Below are 19798 nucleotides of genomic sequence, written 5' to 3'. Positions count from 1 at the left end.
TCTATAAAACCTCAAAGTCCTTGTCAGCACCTGAACATAGGGTAAGGACAAGGTTCCTGGTGTAGCTTTCAATCAACACTTTTTTTTTTTTTTTTTCTTTTAGGGCAAACAGCTGACCTGACTTTTGGGATCACCAGAGTCAGGTCTGTACATAAGACATCACATAATAGTAGAATGTAGAACATCTACATTGAGCACAAGGCGCCCATTTTATTTCCGCTGCACATTGCTGTTTTAGAGGGTTGCCTGCCTCCCCCCACCCCACCCCTTTCTCTGCTGGGGATGGAACACTGAGCCACAGCCCCAACCCCAAATGTTTCCTTTTATAGCTCAGACCACCTCTTCAAAGACCAGAGGAGTGGACGTAATGAGAATTACTAAAATAACTTTTTAAATTGTTTTCATTAGTAGATGTCATATATATGTGGATCTATATGATAGCTTTAAAGAGTGTTTTAAAAATTTGGAGACAGTGATTTGCCTGAGATAGGTATATATATTTTTTTCTTTTTTTTTCTTTGAGGTACTGAGGAATAAACCCAGTGGGGCTTGACCTGGATCACTGAGCTGCATCCCCACCCTTTTGCTTTCATTTTAAGGGAGGGTCTCACTGACCTTGGGCTCCTCCAGCCTCAGCCTCCCTGAGAAGCTGTGCTTTGTTTTTGTGTTGAGGTTTAACCCAGGGCCTCCCCATGCTCAGAAAGCACTCTGTGGCTGAAGCCTAGCTCAGCGCCAGGTGTCACCTCTGTACCAGAGGCTAAGCCAAGGCTTCCCACCTGGATTAGTTCCCAGCACAGCGGGGAAGCTCCGCCTGAAAAGGGCTGGGGCCAAGAATCTGTCAATTAGCCAAATTCATCCAGTGATTGGGTCATCTTGGCTGTCAGTCACGTGCAGAGGCGGGCCTGGAGGCCATTCATCCCTGACGCTGGAGGAACTGTCCAATCAGTGCGCAGAAGGAGGGGGAGGGCGGGCTTCTCGCGGGCTTTTTTCCCTCAGCGATGCAGCTCCTCATCTTCAAGCCTGGAGTTCTCTGCTCCAGGGAACCTGGTGACTTTGTGCAGCCTGTCCCAGGTGCCCGGAGGTTCCTGGAGAGGACGCTGGGTCACCACAGAAGACAAAAATGGTGAGTTTGCGACCACGGCTGAAGGTAGGCGGTCAGCACCTGTCTCGGCCCGGCAGGTGGGTGAGCTTCTGAAGGCGTCCGAGTCCCCGCTGGCGGGTGGCCCTGGGCCCTGTCCACTGGTTCCCTGGGTTTGGAAGGGCGGCTCAGGTCCCCGGTGTCCCCTTTGCTCCCTACTGGTGGCCCGACCCACTCTTCCCAACGTGGAGGAAGCAGGGCCACAAATGCACCCTCCTTCTCTCAGGGAAGCTCCTCCGGAGGCTGCTGTAGGTTCCCCAAATTGCAGGCGCCTCCTGCCTCTAAAAGCCACCTTCCCTCCACCTCACAGCTCGGCCAGACGTTCGTTCTTCCCACTGGGTCCAAATGGACACCGTCCGCTAATTGTCACTTTTCATCTAGTGAAATATTGGAGAGATTAGTTCTTTTCTTTTAATTGGGGACCCAAACTCGGGGAGCTTTATCAGCCACATCCCCAGCCTCCACTTTTACTGAATTTTGAGATCTGCACCCACTGGGTGTGGAAGCTGGTCTCCAACCTGTGATCCTTCTGTTACCGCTGTTTACCGGTGACGAGTCCTTGCTTCCCCGAATGGTGAAGTAGAACACCAGAGGAGCTCGCTGAGGCAAGTGTGGAGTGGAAAGTAGAAGGTTTATTAATGGACTGCAGAAAAGACTTCTCCCCGCAGGAAGAAGGGGACCCAAGAGGTGGAATCCCTGTAAGGGGGAGGTCTGCCCTCTTTTATAGCTAGAGTCTTCTTTCCGCTTTCCCACACTTTGTTTCTCATTATGTTGCAGTGATAGAATGCAGGTGGGAAGGTCCAAAAGGTGGCAGATTGGTGGGCTGGAGGAGTAATCTGGGCAGGAAGGGCCTGGGGTGGCTTTTGGATGATGATTAAGAGTTCCTTAGAATGGATTCCTGCCTTGGGGACATTAACATTTCAATTGCTGCTCTGGTTTCCAGGACTCCATTCTCTATAATGGCCTCTGTTTTATTTATCTTACTCAATATTAGACCCAATTTGCCTAACTACCTATCTGTAAATCTGGCTTCACTTCTGCTTCAGCCTCCAAAGTTCCTGGGATTACAGGGCTGTCTGGAGGGGGCAAAACTGTGACTTATGCAGTCAAGGGGAGAAATAAAGAATGTCCACACACACTTCTGCCCCTTTCAATGCTCTATTCACTCAAATTACTCAATATAGTTTAACTGTATAGGTTCTTAATCAAGAAAACAACAATCCTTAATGCTAGGCATTGCCATAGACAATCAATTCACAACAAACAATTCTAGCTTAATTAATTCACAGTGAACAATTCTAGATTCATTCTAAGTACTGCACAACACACTTAATCATGACAGGCTAATGACAGACATTCCCTCTGCATGCTAAGTTCAAAGGTCTTAAGTCCTAGGCTTTGAGTCCAGCACACACTCAGACCTTGGTGACCAGGTCTGGAACCAAGGCAGGCTTTTCCTGGTGGAGCGGAGGACCAGTTAAGGAGGAGGTTGTAGAGAGGAGCTGCAGCTCTCACCAAGGTCCAGAGGAGGCAGTAGAGTTTGAGAATGGTGAGGATTTCACAGAGGCTCAGGAAAGATGCCAAGTGATGGGATGTCAGGTCCTCAGCAGGCTCTCCAGCTCGAGTGCATCCTTGTTTGTGCTGGCTGAATCCCTGTTCATCAGCTCTATCATTTATACTAAATTTTTGGGCTTTTGACCCCCCTTTCAATCCTTATCAGCTACCACCAGATTTCTCAGTGACATCATTTACCCTGGGTTCAGAAACATCTAGTCTGGTGGTCTCCACCCTGATCCTCTTGCCTTTTCCTCTTATCAGGCAAGGACAGCTTGCCAGGTGCTTCACTCTCTTTATCAGGGTGAAGGGAAGGAACTTGTTTGAGGCCTTACTGGAGGGATCTGTGGCTGTGCCTGGTGAAACTGCAGGTCTTTTAAATGGAGTTGCTTAGGCTGAGGCCTAAGGCCATTCTAACAAGGCCTATGCCACTGTCCCTGGAAGAAGAACACTTTTGAAAGCATTTGTTTTCTATTTGTGAATATTATACTTGAGGGGAAAGAATAATCACTTAACAGTTCCCTGTGTTTGGTCAAAATAATTACTTTAAAAGGAAAAAGGCTAGAAATGTTGAATCCTGGGCTATATACCCAGCCCCCCACCTCCTTGACATAATTTATTTATTTACTGAATTTTGTTTTTATTAGTTATATATGACATTATAATGCATTTTCACACAGCACACATAAATACAGTGTCACTGCTCCTTTTTCTGGTTGTACTCCATGTGGATTCACAGCAGTCCTGTAGTCATATATGCACACAGGATAATAGTGTGTGATTCATTCTTCTGTTCTTCATCCCCAAGTCTTTAAATTTGATTTTCAGATGGGGTCTGGCTATGTTGCCCAGCGTGGTCTATAAGTCCTTACCCTCCTGCTTCAGTTTCTCAAGCTGTTGACATTAAAGGCACTGGCAATCCCAGCTACGGAAAATAGATGATTTTGATCCAAATATTAATGACCATACTGAGGAACATGGATTCAAGTGACCCTAAATGATGTGTGTGTCCCACCCTGAAAGACAAGGATTGAACCCAGGGGTACTTAATCACTGAGCCACAATCAGTCCTTTTTAGATTGTATTTTGAGACATGATCTCATCAAGTTCCGTATGGCCTCACTAAGTTGCTGAGGCTGACTTTGAATTTAGCAATCCTCTACCTTAGCGTCTCAAGCTGCTGGCATTACAGTTGTGTGCCACTGTGCCTGGCCTATGTGAACTTAAAGGAAGTTGTGTATCACTATATTAACCAAATTTAATAGTTTTGAGAATTGTGGTCTGAAACAGAAATTAAGATAACTGGCTACGAAAGGACTTAAGATGGCCCAAGATACTTTTTGCTCTTCATAGAGAACCCTGCCTTTCCACCCTCATGGTGGTCTGGTTGGCCAAGTCAAGTACTCTGAAGGTTCTTTGATGTAGATGCAACTGTATAGAGAACTTGAGTTCACAGCTGTAAAAACCTTGTGCTTCTCCTTATATCTTCCTTAGGTGTAGACACCATGTCAGATTTTTGGGGCAGAGGTTCCCTTTGGACGCCTCACAGGGTCCTATGTCCTCAGCCACTGTCCTCTCCTGGAGCTTCCACAAAGTGCCCACAGCTGCCCTGGTCCCTGCAGGGTGAACAGAACTTCAGGCCCTGGGTCAGCTCCTCCTAGAGGACAGCCTGAGGTGTGGGGTGCAGCCTCTCAGGGAAGCTGCTGGGGGCCCTGGGCTGAAGAATCTCCTGGAACAGGCCTCATCTAGATAGCTACTTCCCTGGGACCTTGTTTACCCAAAGCCCTGTTCCTATTTCTTGGAGAGAGGTGGCCAGTCAGCCTGTGGATGCTTGTGCTGAGGGTCCAGGTCACCAGTGATTCCTCCCCTTTTAGTCTCTCACAGTGTGAAGGAGCAAAATCTGTCCCAGAGCCTAAGCACCACCCACCCCAGTGCAGAGCTGTGCAAACCTGAAAAGCCTCGTAGACTGGAGTCATGATCCAAATCCCTGGGAGGGTGATCCTAGAGACTTTCAAGGAGCAAGACCAGGAGAGGTCATGTCCCAGCTTCATGGCCTTCCCTGCCCCTTGAGCCTGACACATGTGTGCTCCCTCAGCACCAAAGCTTTCTGTGTATCACTTTGAAATGATCTGCTCACTTTTTTGAGGCCCAGGTTTATTTATTCAGAGCCAAATGGGATGGACTATTATTAAAGAGGCAAGAAAGAAGTGGATTTTAAAAAGTATTGCTACATTTTTGGGCTGGGGATTTGGCTCAAGGGTAACACACTCGTCTGGCATGCACGGGGTGCTGGGTTTGATCCTCAGCACCACATAAAAATAAAGATGTTGTGTCCACCGAAAACTGAAAAATAAATATTAAAAAAAATCTCTCTCTCTCTCTCTCTCCCACCCCCCCTCTTAAAAAAATAGTATAGTTATGTTTTCATTGTTAAAAATTCTAATTTACAGCCAGGTACAGTGGTGCACACCTGTGATCCTTGCTGTTCCAGAGGCAGAGACAGGAGGATTGCAAACTTGAGGATAGTCTTAGCAATTTAGCCAGGCCTTATGTCTTGGGATGTGACTCATTAGTAAAGTTCCTCTGGGTTTTAATCTCTGGACCCAAAACAAAGAAAAAGAACAGAACAGAAAAACAAACAAAATATCTAATTTACCTTTTGCTATCCCTGAGTATGCATGGAAAATTGGTGAGATTTGATCCTGTCTCTTCAATGATTTCCAATTGAAATCCATGTCCTAGATTCCAGAATGCCACTTAAGATACAGAGAAACTCTTTCTTCCATTATTGCTGCAGGAAATGAATTCATTTCTACAAAAATTGTGGTGGATAAACTTATGAATGTGATTTTATGTAAACTAGTTACAGTCTTTGACAAGATGATGAAATTGACAGGGGATCACTGTTTGTTGTTGCTATTGTCTGGACTTGGCAGGTTCATGTTAGCTGTGTGGTTTTTTGGTATCAGGAATGGAATCCAGAGGTGCTTAGCCACTGAGCAATATCCCTGGTCCCTTTTAGATTCTTCTTTTTGAGTCAGGGTCTTGCTACATCGCCTTGGGCTTCTGACCCCCCCCCCCAGAACTGCTGGGGTTTCAGGTGTGCAGCATCACACCCATCTTCATTGGAAGTTTTAAGGACAATTTTGGAAATACCTAAAATACCCAACTGTAATCATTTAAAAATCACTGAATACTTTATCAGTGAAATAATAAATGACACCTGTTTTCTGAAAAGGACCAATATACGTGTGTAAGTAAGGTTGCTGATCCCCTTCATGAGCACTCCCACCTTGTCAGCTGATTACTGTTCCCTCCTAAGTGCCTCCTCTTAGGGCCACCCCTTTGGGAGCTGGCCTTTTAGTTCATGAAACTTGGGAGTAACATAAATGGCTCTCTCTACTCTCTCTGTCCTGTACAATATTTTCTCTGGTCTTAGATACAGTGTACTATTTTCATTTTAGATGTAGGTTTCATTAAGTTCACCCAAAAAAACCCCACAATAATCCATGCCCTGAATTTCACATAATTTACTGAAATGCTCTTTGTTTTCCCAAGAGTGTAGATTATGGGAAAGTTCAGTCTCCTTTGTAAGAAAGGAGAATTTCCATTGAATTTTTTTGCCTCTCATTGTGTATCTTTTGTATTATAATCTTTTATCACTCATTACATATATTTTCAGTTTTTTTCTTTTCTTTTTTAATAGGTATATGTGTGTATTGTTTCTTTCTGGTTTAACTATCAGTGGAAACCCAGGAAGCTGAGAGCCCTGGGTCAGCAGCTAGGGATATGGTGCTTACGAGGCAGGAGCAGGTGGCTTGTGGCTTTTCTTGAAAATGTTGGTGGCTCTGAACCACTGACATGGAACGAACACAAGGGAGGGGACCCTTCCTGAGAGGTCAGTTCAGGTCAGCCTGTGCAGTGGGGTGAAGTGTGTCAAGGGGCACGTGACCATGAGCTCACAGACATTTTATGAGACCCACAGATGTCTGAAGCCACAAATGACGCCAAACCTACATACAGTGTGCCCTCTACACACATGCCTATGACTGATTGCCCTTTCTATAAAACCTGAGAGTCCTAGACAGCCCTGAAGAGAGGGCTAAGGACAAGGTTCCCTTGTCTTCCTGGTGTAGCTTCACTGATCAAAGTTCCTTTCCTGCTTTTCATCATGAACTTTTCTGTTTGGATTTGGGGTAAAGAGATGACCTGATGTGTGGGGTCACTAGAGTCAGGTCGGTTCCTAGAACTCCCTAATAGTGGAATGTAGAACATGGACATTAAGCACAAGGTGCTCATTTTATTTCAACCCCACATTGCTGCCTTAGGGAATTGACTCCCCCCATCCTCCCCCTCCATTCTGCTGGGGAGAGAACACTGAGCCAAATCACCAACACCAATTGAAAGGGTAAAGTTTCTAAGCTGGAAACCTTGAATGGAAATGTAAAAGATTAGGTACTATTAAGTTCCTCTGTTATACCCAGATTCCTGAGATAGTTAAGACAACGCCCTACTGGCCATTCAGCCTAGGGCCCTGTGCAGTTTGTCACAGGGCCCGAACCAATCAGTTTGAATGTGTACCCAGTTTAGAAGTGACCAATCACCCCTGCCCAGCCTGTTCCCGCCAATGAATGGACTAATCATGTATCAGAGTTGTTGTTCAATTTTCCCGCGCCTCATGATGATTTGTTCTGATGTATGCAAAGCCCCCCACCCTCTCCAGAAAGTGTACTTAAGCTCTGCTTGACCTCTGCTCTGGGCTCCGGGCTGCTCTCCCTTCTTGAGTGAGCACGAAGTCCCAGCGCGCTGGAACGCTAATAAATCCCCCTTGCCATTGCATGGAGCTAGTCTCGTGTGGTCTCTCCTTCTCCGACGCTTCGCCAGACCCTTACACAATTGCTTCTTTTCTTAGCTCAGGCTATCTCCTCAAAAGATCAGGGGGCAGAAGGCGATGTCAAACTGTTTTTATTTTTAGATATCATATATGTGTGATATATATGATATCTTTAAATATTGTTTCAAAAATTTTGAGACTATGGCCTGAGGTCGCACCAGCTGATACTATATATGTATATAGGTATCTTTTTCTTTGAGGTTCTGTGGAATAATCCCTGTGGGGCTCGACCTCTCAGGTACATCCCCAACCCTCTTTAATTAATTTTTAGCTAGGATCTCCCTGTTTGTGAAGCCAGATTTAAAGAGAAGAGTTTATGTAGCTAGGTTAATGTGGTCCAACTGGAACCATAAAGAAAATGGAGTGTAATCTGAGCCTGGGAAAACCAGAAAAACAGCTGAGAAATTGAAATATTTATGTCCCACGACCCTGACATGTCCTAAATAAGGGTTAATGAAGTAGCTCCCAGTAAAACAGGGAGATGCTAATCAAACCACCCTAGGCTGTTCCTGCCCAGATCTCAGCTCCCAGCCCCACCAGTCCACCAGTTTCCCACCCTTTGGCCTTCCCAACAACAGCCCCCATCATGTGCACAATAAAGAGAAATAAACGACAGGAATGTGGAGGACAAAAGACAACTTTAGGTATAAAAGGGAGAAGACCTCCTTTTCCAGGGATTTCTCCTTTCCAGTCCCCTTCCTCCTGGGGGTGGGGGTGAATCTTTTCTGCTCTCCCTCAATTAAGCCTTCCACTTTGCACTCTCCACGTGCTTCTCTGGTGTTATACTTCAGCATTTGGGGAAGCAAGGACCCGTCACAGTAAACACGGGTAACACTGTAGATCCTGACCTGAACCTTGGGCTCCTCCTGCTTCTAAAATGTCATTTCCTCTCCACTTCCCATCATTCTCAAATATCTGTTCTTCTTCCTGTGTTTCAAATGAACAGTCCATTAGTTTTCACTTTTCCTCGAGTGAAGTATTGCAATGAATATTTTCTCTTTGTATTGGGGATCAAAACTAGAGAAGCTTTATCAGTTAAATCCCAGGAACCTCCCCGCCTTTTTAAATAGATCCTTTACCACTTGTTTTAGACACTGTCCTCCAACTTGTGATCACCCTGCCTCAGCCTCCTGAGTCCCTGGGATTACAGGCCTGGGCCACTATCTCTGGCAAGAATAACACTCTTGTTTTGTTTCTGAATATCATACTTGAGGGGAAAGAATAGTCATTTGACACATCTTGTGTTCGGGTAAATAGCTGCTTTAAATGAAATAAGGCAGTGGGTTATTGCTACTAGGGATATTGAATCTTGGTTTACATCCACAGCCCTTTTTTGTTTGTTGTTTGTTTTGTTGATTTTGGCAGAAGTTATTTATTTATTTTACTTGGTTTTTACTGCTTATACAATGCAGTAAAATGCATTTTGACACATCATATATAAATAGACTGTAACTTCTCTTTTTTCTGGTTGTACCTAATGTCCATTCACACCAGTCATGTTGTCATTATGAAAATAGGATAATAATGTCTGATTTATTCTCTTGCCCTTTATCCCCAACCCTTTTAAATTTTATTTTCAGACAGGATCTGGCTATGTTGTCCAGCCTCACCTGGAATATCTGATCCTCCTGCCTCAGCCTCTCAAGCTGTTGGAATTAAAGGCACTGGCCATTGTACCTGAAAAAATAGTTTATTTTGACACAAATATTAATGACCATCCTCAGGAACATGGATTTAACTTATCCTGAATGATGTTTGTGTCCTACTCTGGAAGAGATTACATTTTTTTTTTTTTATACCAGGGATTGAACCAAGGGGTAATGAAACACTGAGCCATATCCACAGCCATTTTTATATTTTATTTTGAGACATGATCTCACATAAGTTCCTTAGGGCCTAACTAAGTCGCTGAGGCTGGCTTTGAATGTAGCAGTTCTCCTGACCCAGTCTCTCAAACTGCTGGGATTACAGTTGTGCCCCACTGTGCATGACTGACAAGAACATTTGTAAAAGAAAGTTATGCATGAATACATTAACCAAGTGCATTCGTAGGATCATCAGATTGGTGGCGTCAGTGAAAAAGGGGAAATTTCTTCTGTAGGTCCATTGTTACATTGTTAGCTTTGGGAGATGGTGGTTATATGTTGGGTAAGGTTAGTAATATATTCTGAGAAGTTCATTTGTTTGGAGAATTTTGGACTAATACAGAAATTAAGGTAATTGGCTTTGAAAGAGCTTAAGAGAGCCCAAGATAATTTGTGCCAACCATACAGAACCCTGTCTTATACCCTCATGGTGGTCTAGTTCCCCAAAGTCAAGTGGTCTGAAGGTTCATTGATACAGAGCAAGTTCATAGAGAACTTCAGTTCACACCTGCGAAAATCCTATGCTTCTTGTTTATCTTTTTTAGGTATAGACACCAAATCTGATTTTCTCAGCCAGGTTTTCTTTGGACACCTCAGAGAGTCCTATATTCACAGCCACTATCCTTTTCTCGGGCTGCCACCATGTGCCTGCAGCTATCCTGTGCCTTGCATGGTACAAGGAATTTTAGGCCCTGAGTCAGCTCTTCTTAGAGGACACCCTAAGGTGTGAGGTACAGCCTCGTGGGGTATCAGATGTGGGCTTGGGGCTAAGGAGTGTCCCGGAACAGGCTTCATCTAGACAACTGACTTCTTAGGATCTTGTTTTCCCCAAGCTCTGTTCACATTCCTTGGAGACAGGTGGAGAGTCAGCCTGTGGATGCTGGTGCTAAGGGGCCAGGTCACCAGTGATTCCTGACCCTTGCATTCTCTCACAGTGTGAAAGAGCAAAAGCTCACAGAGGATAAAATCCAAACACCCCAATGCAGTGCTGTGCAAACCTGAAAAGCCTCATAGTCTGGAGTCATGGTCCAGGTCTCCCGGGAGAGTGACCATGGAATGTTTCTGTGGGCATGACCAGATGTGAGAATGTCCCAGCTGGCAGGTATCTTTCCTGCCCCTTGAGCCTAATAGGTTTGCTCCCTCAGCATCAGCCATTTCTGCTTTTGTCAGTTTGAAATGATCTGCTCACTTATCCCAGGCCCAAGATTATTTATTCAAAACCAAATGATGAAATATTATGAAAGAAGGAAGAAAGAAGTAGATTTATGAAAAGTCTACATACATTTCTATTTATTAAGAATCCTGATTTATGGCAAGTTGCAGTAGTGCACACCTGAACTTCTTGCTGCTTCAGAGGCTGAGGCAGGAGGAGGATTTCAAGTTTGAGGACAGCTTTACCAACTTATGGAGACTTTATACAACTTGGTGAGACTTCAAAGACTGGGATGTAGTTCAGTGGTAAACTGCCTCTGGGTTCAGTCACAGATATTAAAAAAAGTGCCTTGTCCTTGGGCCACCCCTTTGGGAGCTGGACTGTTAGCTTATGAAATTTGGGAGTTACATAAATACTCTGTCTACAGTCATTGTGATCTGTACAGGATTTTGACTAATCTTAGATATGGTCTGGTATTTCCATTTTCAGAAGTAGTTTCTCTTAACTTCACCAAAAAGCACAGCACATCTGGCCCTGGATTTCACAGCATGCTCAGGGTTTTTTCAGAGATTGTAAATCATGGGGAAGTTCAGTCTCTTTAATCAGCTTGGTAAGAAATCACATTGTGTTTCTATTGATTTTATTGTATTTTATGCTTCTCATTTGTACCTTTTCTATAATAATCATTTTTGTCATTTATGAAATGTATTTTAGTATAGTTTCTTTGTGTGTGTGTGAGTGTGTGTGTTTGTGGCCTTCTTCACATTGAACCCAGGACCTCATGCATGGTTATCAAATGCTCTACTCTTGCTTACTCCCCATCCCAAGACAATGGACTATCATTGATTTATTTACTTATGTATTGAGTGCTGGGATTTAATCCAGGGACTTGCTCATGCTTGTTATCCTTCAAAAAACAGTTTCAAGTTTGTGAAAGCATTTTCTTGGTGGGTGGGTGTTTCTCTAGGGATTAAACCCAGAGGCACTTGACCATTGAGCACATCCCCAGTGTTTTTTTTTATTTCTGTTTATTTATATATTTTAAATTTTGTTTTAGTAGTATATGTACAGATTACCTAATTTTGCTGATTTTTTTTTTGTAGTTCTAAGTTTCAAACCAAGTATCTCACACATGCTAGTCATGTGCTCTCTCACTGAGTGACAGCCTCTTTCCCCCATTTTAATTCTTGATTAAGAGCAAGTCTCACTATATTTCTGATGACTTTTTCTACGTTGCTGAGACTGGCTTCAGTGTTGTCATCTTCTGGCCCTGACCTCCCTAATTACTAAAATTTGAAGTGCACACCACTACACCAGGAGTTATAGTGACTTTTAAAGATAAATCACCCATTACTCTCTAAAAGGAAACAGTATTGAAAATAAGTTTCCCTGCTTTTCTTTATGGTTTTGATATTTGCATACATAACTCTTCCTGTTTCCTTTACTCTTGCATTATATGGACAAGGTATTCAGTATATAATATTGTTTCTCATGTATATATTTATGAATATTCCACAGTGTGATAGTTTATGCACTTCTTTATTAAAGTTCATTTCTTAGAGCAAATGTAGGCTTATATAATATATTAGTGTTCTCTAGATGAAAGGAATTGAGAGGAAGTACAATTACAAAAGGGATATTTATTAGATTGTGTTACATGACAAGAAGCTGGGGTCATCTGCAGACTTGAGAGCTATAGAAGTAGAAGATGTGCAGCCCAAGATACTGAAGGCTCAGTACAAGAGGGATTGATGGTGCTACCCTAGCCTGTGATCCAGTGCTTTTGGAAATTCCCTGGAGAATTCCTGGCAGAATCTGCTTTGAAAGAGTGAAGAAGGGAACTTTGATATTTTCAGGTGATCACAGCAGCAGTGGAAGAGCCATTTGAGAAGAATCCAGCTTGCTCTGATGCTGCTGCCTTGTTCTTCCAGCTTTTATTCCATCCAAGCCAGGATCCTCTTTCTCCACTTTGCTATCTCTCACGCCAATCCCTCCTAGACACACCCTCATGGACATACCCAGAAGCCTATTAAACATCTATATCTCCTAATCTGATCAAGGTGACAATTTAAGTGAGCAATTAAACATCATACACCTCCTCTCTGCAGCTCATAGCCTCCATTATTTTCAACATCTTGGACTTGGTATATAGTTCTTTTTAGTTATTTTTTGATTCAGTTGAATAATGTTGTGGAGGTATTTTGCATTTATGATCATGGGAGTAATTCATAGCTTCCTCATAATTTTGATAATATTGCAGCATATGCCTCAAAAGAAATTAGAAAGTGTTTACTCTGTTTCTGCATTCTAGAAAAAAAATGTATAAAATTGGTGGCTGTTCTGGAGTTTGTGTGGCAGCCTGTATGATGTCTAAGAGCCATAACTTTCACTTTTTTGATGGGAATTAGTTATTGAGTCATTTTCTTCAGTAGGCAAGGGCTCATGTGTTTTGTGTATTCATCTCTGTGTAAGCTGTAGAAGGTGGTCTCTCTCAAATTATTGGACCAGTTCCTCTAAGTTATCAGATTTTTGTCAAGCACATGTTCATGATATTGTTGAAGAGCCCATGGATGGTAACACTGGCTAGTTTAATCCTAATGTGTAGTTTTTTTGTCCTTGGTTTTCTTATTTGTTTATTGTTATTGTAGTTCTCATACCTTTGTTATATTTATTTACTTTGATGTGCTGGTATGGATTCAACCCAGTGACTCACTGGTGCTAGGCAAGCTCTCTACACTGAGCCATAACCTCACTCCTGTCCTCTGTTTCCTTAGCCACATATTAGTTTGTCAGTGATGCTGATGTTCAGGAAGAACTTGGTTTTGCAGACTGCTGATTTCTTGATTGTGGTTTCACCAACACCCTCTGTTTCCTGCCTGTACTTAATTTACACTTACCTTGCTCTTCGTTCTCTGCTTTCCCTAAATGCCAGGTTCAATGGTTGCTTTTATCTCTTCTTTTCTGGAATGTGCTTTGGATGCTGCAGAGACCCCAATGCACCAGCCATGCTGTTTTCCCATGTTGGACTCGTACATTTTATTTTTCTCAACATGGTCAAGTTTGCCCCTTAGTCACCTCTTCCTCCTGTGTCTGTTTAGAGTCCTGTGTTGCATCTCCCACTTCTTAGTGGTTTTCCAGCTGCTTCTGATGTGATTTCTGAACTTTCATGTTCTTTGAGGATACTTGGGATTTCACTTGCATTGCACACTTGTTGAGGTGAGTTTTATGGCTCAGAATGGGGCATGTTCTGGGGAGTTTTACTGTGATCCTGAGAAGGCTGTGTTTTTCACTGTTGACTAATGTCCAGCGAAGCCCTCCTGTCTGTTGCTCTGCTACATGTTCACAGACCAACAGAGTTGTGGTGATGTCTCCAAATGTAGCAGTATATTCTTCATTGTCCTGGGAAGTTTTGTATGTCTCTTCCTGATGTATTTTGGTTTTGTTTTAGGTGTGTGCATACTAATAATTCAAGACAGTTAATGAAAGTTTAGCCTAGGGCCACCACAGTGGCACATCCCTTTGATCCCAGCAGCTCAGGACTCTTAGGCTGGAGGATCCCAAGTTCAAAGGTATCCTCAACAACTTAGGTGCTGAACTACTTAGAGAATTCCTCTGTCAAAATAGAAATAATTAAAAATAAAAAAGTGCAGTCGATGTGGCTTATTTGTTAAGCAACCCTTGGTTCAATCTTTGGTACAAAATATAAACAAATAAATGAATAGAAAGAAAATTTATCCCAGGGATTCTGGAGTCTTATCTTACTCAAGGATGGTCAATTTAAAATGCTTTATTTTCCATTCATGAGTCATGTTTTCCTGTGTGTCAGTATTCTTTGTACTTTTTTTTTTTTTTGATAAGTGAATGAAAATGTGTTTCTTGGGGCTGGGGTTGTGGCTCAGTTGTAGAGCATTTGCCTAGCATGCATGAGGCATTGAGTTGGATTCTCAGCTCCATATACAAATAAATAAAGTTCCATTAACAAATTTTTTTTTAAAGAGAGAGAGAGAGAGTTTTGATATTTATTTATTTATTTTTAGTTTTTCGGCGGACACAACATCTTTGTTTGTATATGGTGCTGAGGATCCAATCCGGGCTGCACGCATGCCAGGCAAGCACGCTACCACTTGAGCCACATCCCCAGCCATCCATTAACAAATTAAAAAAATGTGTTTCTTTTTTTTCTCCTATAATGTGGGTCCTGTTTGTTGAAGGCTTCATGCCTTTGTGTAGAGACTATGTCTATGAGCTATGTTTAGTAAATATTTTGTGTTCAGCTCTTTTGAAAGATTTCCCTGAATGCTAGGGTCATTGAACAGAATGGAAACTTTGACAGTTTCAGAGATGACAGGCTCTGGATTTGCAGGCTGACACCCAGGAGCTGTGCTCTCTAACATGTCACCATGCAGGCTGGCAGCAGCTGCAGGTACCTGTAATGCAGTAGCACAAACAGCCAACAAAGTAGCAGAGAAAGAACAATCCCTCTTCAGGTTGAGCATAGTAAAAGTCCCTAATATGTCTGAGCTGAGTCTTTAGGCCATTAACAAGCTTATTTTCATATAAGAAACATAAAATTATCCCTTCAATGTATTGCCCCAGCTCCCTTGCCTGGATGTCCTCAAAAGTTTTTATGTATAAAAGTAAAAGCCCTGCTGTACTCAGGGCTCAGGCTTTGGAAATTATTTTTCTGGGTTGTGGTGCCACCAATAAAACATTGCTGCTAGATCTCAGTGTCCCCTGGCCTCATTTCTCCATACACCAGAAACTAGAGAAGAAGAGTAGAAACAGCAAAACCTCACTTGTCTGGTTTTTGTGAGTAGTTGTGCTGGGTCCTCTGCTTTAATGCACAGTGGTGCTGTTTAAAGCTCTGCTGTGCCTTTGCTCTGCAGAACCCAGCCTGTGAGCAACCACTGCTGAGCTTGAGTGTCATAGGCCTCTCTGAATTGCTTCCTCCTAGTCTGTGAGCTTCCTTCTTTCCTCAGAAATCTCCATTGTTTTATTTGGGGGAGCATACTGTGCAGTGAACCCTCAGGTGCTTAACCACTGAACAAAATCCCCAGCACCTTTCCCCTTAACTTTTTTTGTTAAGTTTGATTCAGGCTTTTGCCAACTTCCTAAGGGCCTAACTAAGTGCTAAGGCTGGCATTGAACTTGCCAGCCTCCTGCCTCAGCCTCCTGAACCTGGGTGTTTTTGAAACCTGATTTCTAAAAGAAACTCTCTGCAGCTTTCTTGATCAAATTGTAGGTGGTGGTTGAGTGGGTAGACAATAGTTTGCTGCTCTTGCCAGATGCAGGTTGTTTGTTTACTTGAATCCTTCTAAGGAATTCCTGCTGATTTTTCACAGTGATCACTTCTGACGTAGATGAGTGAGAGTTGGTGTTAAGACATTAAGATATTTCCATGGTGATATTAGTAGGAATTGCCTAAACTTGGATAAGATGTGCTGCATGTAGTCTGGAGCCAGTGACCAGGCTCTCGCACTGAGATTTCAGGCCAGTGTCCTGCATCAGAGAGGGTCAGTCTGAAGGGCTAGTGAAGGTCACACCATGCTTGCTGCTCTGCATTCTTCTATATGTCTGCTTCATGTACCTGTTGGGAAACTTTCAGGGCTTTGGGGCATGATGACATTGTTCCGATGGTTCTGCTTGTGTTTCCATTTCCGTTCTACTTCATGGCAGTACTGAGATGGTTCCAGGCTCCCTGTTGTGTCATTTTGCTATGAGTCTTTAATTTTTCCCTTATTCTCATCAGTATAGAATTGTATAACTTGCTCTTTTGCAAAACTAAATTTCCACAGGTGCAATGGTGCATGACTGTATTCTCCTTAGCTGGGGAGGCTGGTGCAGGAGAATCATAAATTTCAATGCTGGCCTCAGCCCCTCACAAGGTCCTGAGCAAGTTATTGAGTACTGTGTCAAAATGGCATATGTGGTGGGGATGTGGCTCAGTCACTAAGTGCCCTATGTTCAATCCCTACTTATTTTTTTCTAAATATTTCTAATCACAAATAAATAAATATCATGAAATTTCTTGTGAGCTTATTAAAAGTATTTTAGTGTTTCACATTTGAATGTACACTAAATGGATTTTTGTCTACAAAATTGAGGATGTAGTGCCTTTGGCCACCTGGATGCCAGTTTGCCTGGACCATCATGTGATCCGTATCCAAGACATCTGCTGTCACTCATCTTTCCCTCCTGTGAAGGCCAGCCCACTGAAGGCTTCCTCATGGTCTCTTGCTCACCTCTGCTGATACTGTGCTGCTCAGGATGTGACATGTTTTAAGTCCTTGAGAATGGTTGTGTATCATTGGCAGGAGCACCTTCTTGTAGGTGATCTTTTTGGCTGCTCCATCACAGTGCAGACATCATAGTATTATTATGATTGTACATAGAGTTGCTTGTTTCCCACCCAAATTGTATTAGATAGGTGAGGATTCTAGGTTGCAACCCTGCTTCTTTACCACGCTGGAAATGCTTCTGTCTCAGGTTTGCACCACCATCATTACAGGCAGGAGGAAACTCTTTCACAACAGACATCCAGTGCACATGTGGCCCAATCTTGATCAAAGTGTCTTGAGCAGTACAAGGCTATGGGCTACATGAACTTATAGCAGTGAAGTGACTGCTTTTCACTAGAGTTTTTGATACTTCATGTGCATTCACTGTTGCTATGAGATTTAGAAATTAGTGTCGGCTGTTCATTAATAAAATTGTGCTGAGACTTATAAAACTTTGCAAGGTTGTTGTTTGGACAAGGTGACATCTTTGGGTCATTGGTTTATATCTAAGTCATGTTCCATCATTTTATCTTACCACATTCTGCTTTAACATGAGAAACCATCAAATTTTTGTGTTTATTAATCATTGTGCTTGTTTACTATTTGACTATTTTTTTTTCTGGAGAAATGTACCTGTAAACATCTAGTTGTTCTCTTGGTGTAATCACAAAAGATGAACTCAATCCCCAGTTCACAAATTGTGACAACCTGAGTGTAAAGTTGTCTAAATGTTGTCTGTAGGGGAAGCTTCTTAGTGATCCATGTTTGGAAGTTAAGGGTGGGGTGTTCTAGGCATTTCTTTAAAGATGTAACAATAGACTGTCACAAGGAATCAAGAGATCAGTCAGTGCCATGTTGTTTATATTAACTGTGTATGCACAGTGAGTCACTGGTTGGCAGAATCTCTCTTAAACTCTGAGTTTCATAATTCCAGCAATTTCCTTCTCATTCAGTTTCTTTTTTAAGGGTAAGTACTATCAGGGTTGCTAATATCAGCTCTGCACTGGACAGAAGGTTGCTAGAACTTGTAATAGAGGTGCAACCAAGAAAGAAGTTACGAGTTACCCAGGAGCCTGTCTCACTTCCTGTGAACTCACCAAAGGAAGGGAGTAAAACACTAAGTTGCTTGCCTTCTGAGTGGCAAAATTCTAGTGTTGGAATGTCTGTGAGGAATTGAGTACAGGAAGGATTTGATGGACCACATCATACAATTAATCAGGCATTCATAGAATCCTATTGACATCAAGCATGTTGACTATACATTTATTCTGCTGTCAATCTCTCCTGGCCTCCACTACACATTTGTGGGATATTTTACATCTCAGTGACCTTTGAGGATGTGGCTGTGAACTTCACCCAGGAGGAGTGGGCATTGCTGGATCCTTCCCAGAAGAACCTTTACAGAGATGTGATGCTGGAAATCCTCAGAAACCTGGCTTTTATAGGTAATAATTATGTTTTTTTTTAAATTAATCTACTAGAGAACTCATGTTTATTTTGGTCATTTATATACAATATAAAAAGGTAATCAGTTATTGAATTATTGCAGCATAAAAGGCACCTATGATTTGACAAACCATTCTGTCTCCTAAAAATTCATAAAGATTGTTCTGGTTTCTCATTTTAGGAAACAAATGGAATGAAAAGAACATTGAAGATGAGATCAAAAATTTTGAGAGCATTCTAAGGTAATTGTACTCACAAGAGAAATTCTTGAGGGAATCTGAGAATGTCATATAATTTTTAAAACAGACCAACCCAAGAAGTATGCACAATTTGAGAAGTATTTATTCTTTTTTTTTTTTTTTTTTAAGGAGAGAGTGAGAGAGGAGAGAGAGAATTTTTAATATTTATTTTTTTAGTTCTCGGCGGACACAACATCTTTGTTGGTATGTGGTGCTGAGGATCGAACCCGGGCAGCACGCATGCCAGGCGAGCGCGCTACCGCTTGAGCCACATCCCCAGCCCGTATTTATTCTTATAATATTTTTTCCCAGAAATATATACTAAGCTGTAACAGATATTCAGTCTTCTCAAAGTACTTGGCATGCCAAAAGTATATGAAATTGCATGTGAATATCACTATTTGGATAATCACCATAGAGAGGCTGCATTGCAAAGAGTTGTTTCCTTTCAATCTCTTGATTTTCAGGCAATTTGAACACATCAGGAAACCTAGCCTTTACCTGATGTTGGTAGTAATGTAAGCCTAGGACCTATAAATAAGTATAAAATCATGAATGAATCCAGCATTGATAATGTGCTGGTCATTCTTCAAAGAAGCCATGTGGTAAACTTAAATGGCCAAGAAGATAGTGTGGGGAAAGTTTCAATGAGATTCCAGTTCTTTACTGGACAAAGAAAACTTTTAATAGAGTAAATCCAGGCTGGGGATGTGGCTCAAGCAGTAGTGTGCTCACCTGGCATGTGTGCAGCCCGGGTTCGATCCTCAGCACCACATAAAAACAAAGATCTTGTGTGTGCCAAAAACTAAAAAATAAATATTAAAATTCTCTCTCTCTCTCTCTCAAAAAAGAAAAGAAAACTAGAGTAAATCCTTGTGGTTGTTATATGTGTACCAAAGACTTCATATGCCCTTCATTCCTTCATAGGCAGATCACATCTCAGAAGCCATGTGAATTTAAACAGCACAGGCAATCCCTGGTTTCTCTCAAAAGTGTTCACAAACAAGTGTTAACAAAAACTGGAGATGGACCATATGAAAGTACAGTACGTGGGAAAGTCTTCATTTCCAGTGACATTCAAAGACATGAAGATACTCATACTGGGTGGCAACCCTATGAATATCAACAATGTGGTGAAGCCTCATCTTCTTCCACAAGTGTTCAAAGACACATGAGAACACACAATGTAGGTAAACCTTTTCAATGTGACATATGTGGGGAAGCCTTTCAT

The 19798-nt window shown here is 42.3% G+C and overlaps 1 protein-coding gene across 5 annotated transcripts in view; it reads left to right on the top strand.

Moving 5' to 3' along the window:
- The window catches only part of LOC308639070 (zinc finger protein 442-like), a 186599-nt gene that overhangs the window by 97067 nt on the left and 69734 nt on the right, over window positions 1-19798 (top strand). The window contains exons 2-3 of one of the 5 annotated variants that reach the window (XR_014019973.1): window positions 104-143; window positions 1072-1123. The exons of 3 other annotated variants lie outside the window; for them this stretch is intronic. The gene's annotated coding sequence lies outside the window, so the exon portion shown is untranslated. Of the gene's footprint in view, window positions 1-103; window positions 144-986; window positions 1124-19798 lie in introns of those variants that run through there. One more of the 5 variants, XR_014019974.1, reaches the window with a different exon arrangement.

This window comes from Spermophilus citellus (assembly GCF_964194105.1).
Source record: "Spermophilus citellus genome assembly, chromosome: X".
Lineage (NCBI taxonomy): Eukaryota > Metazoa > Chordata > Mammalia > Rodentia > Sciuridae > Spermophilus > Spermophilus citellus.
Note: the sequence above shows the minus strand (reverse complement) of the source record. Positions and strands in the feature narration are given on the sequence as shown.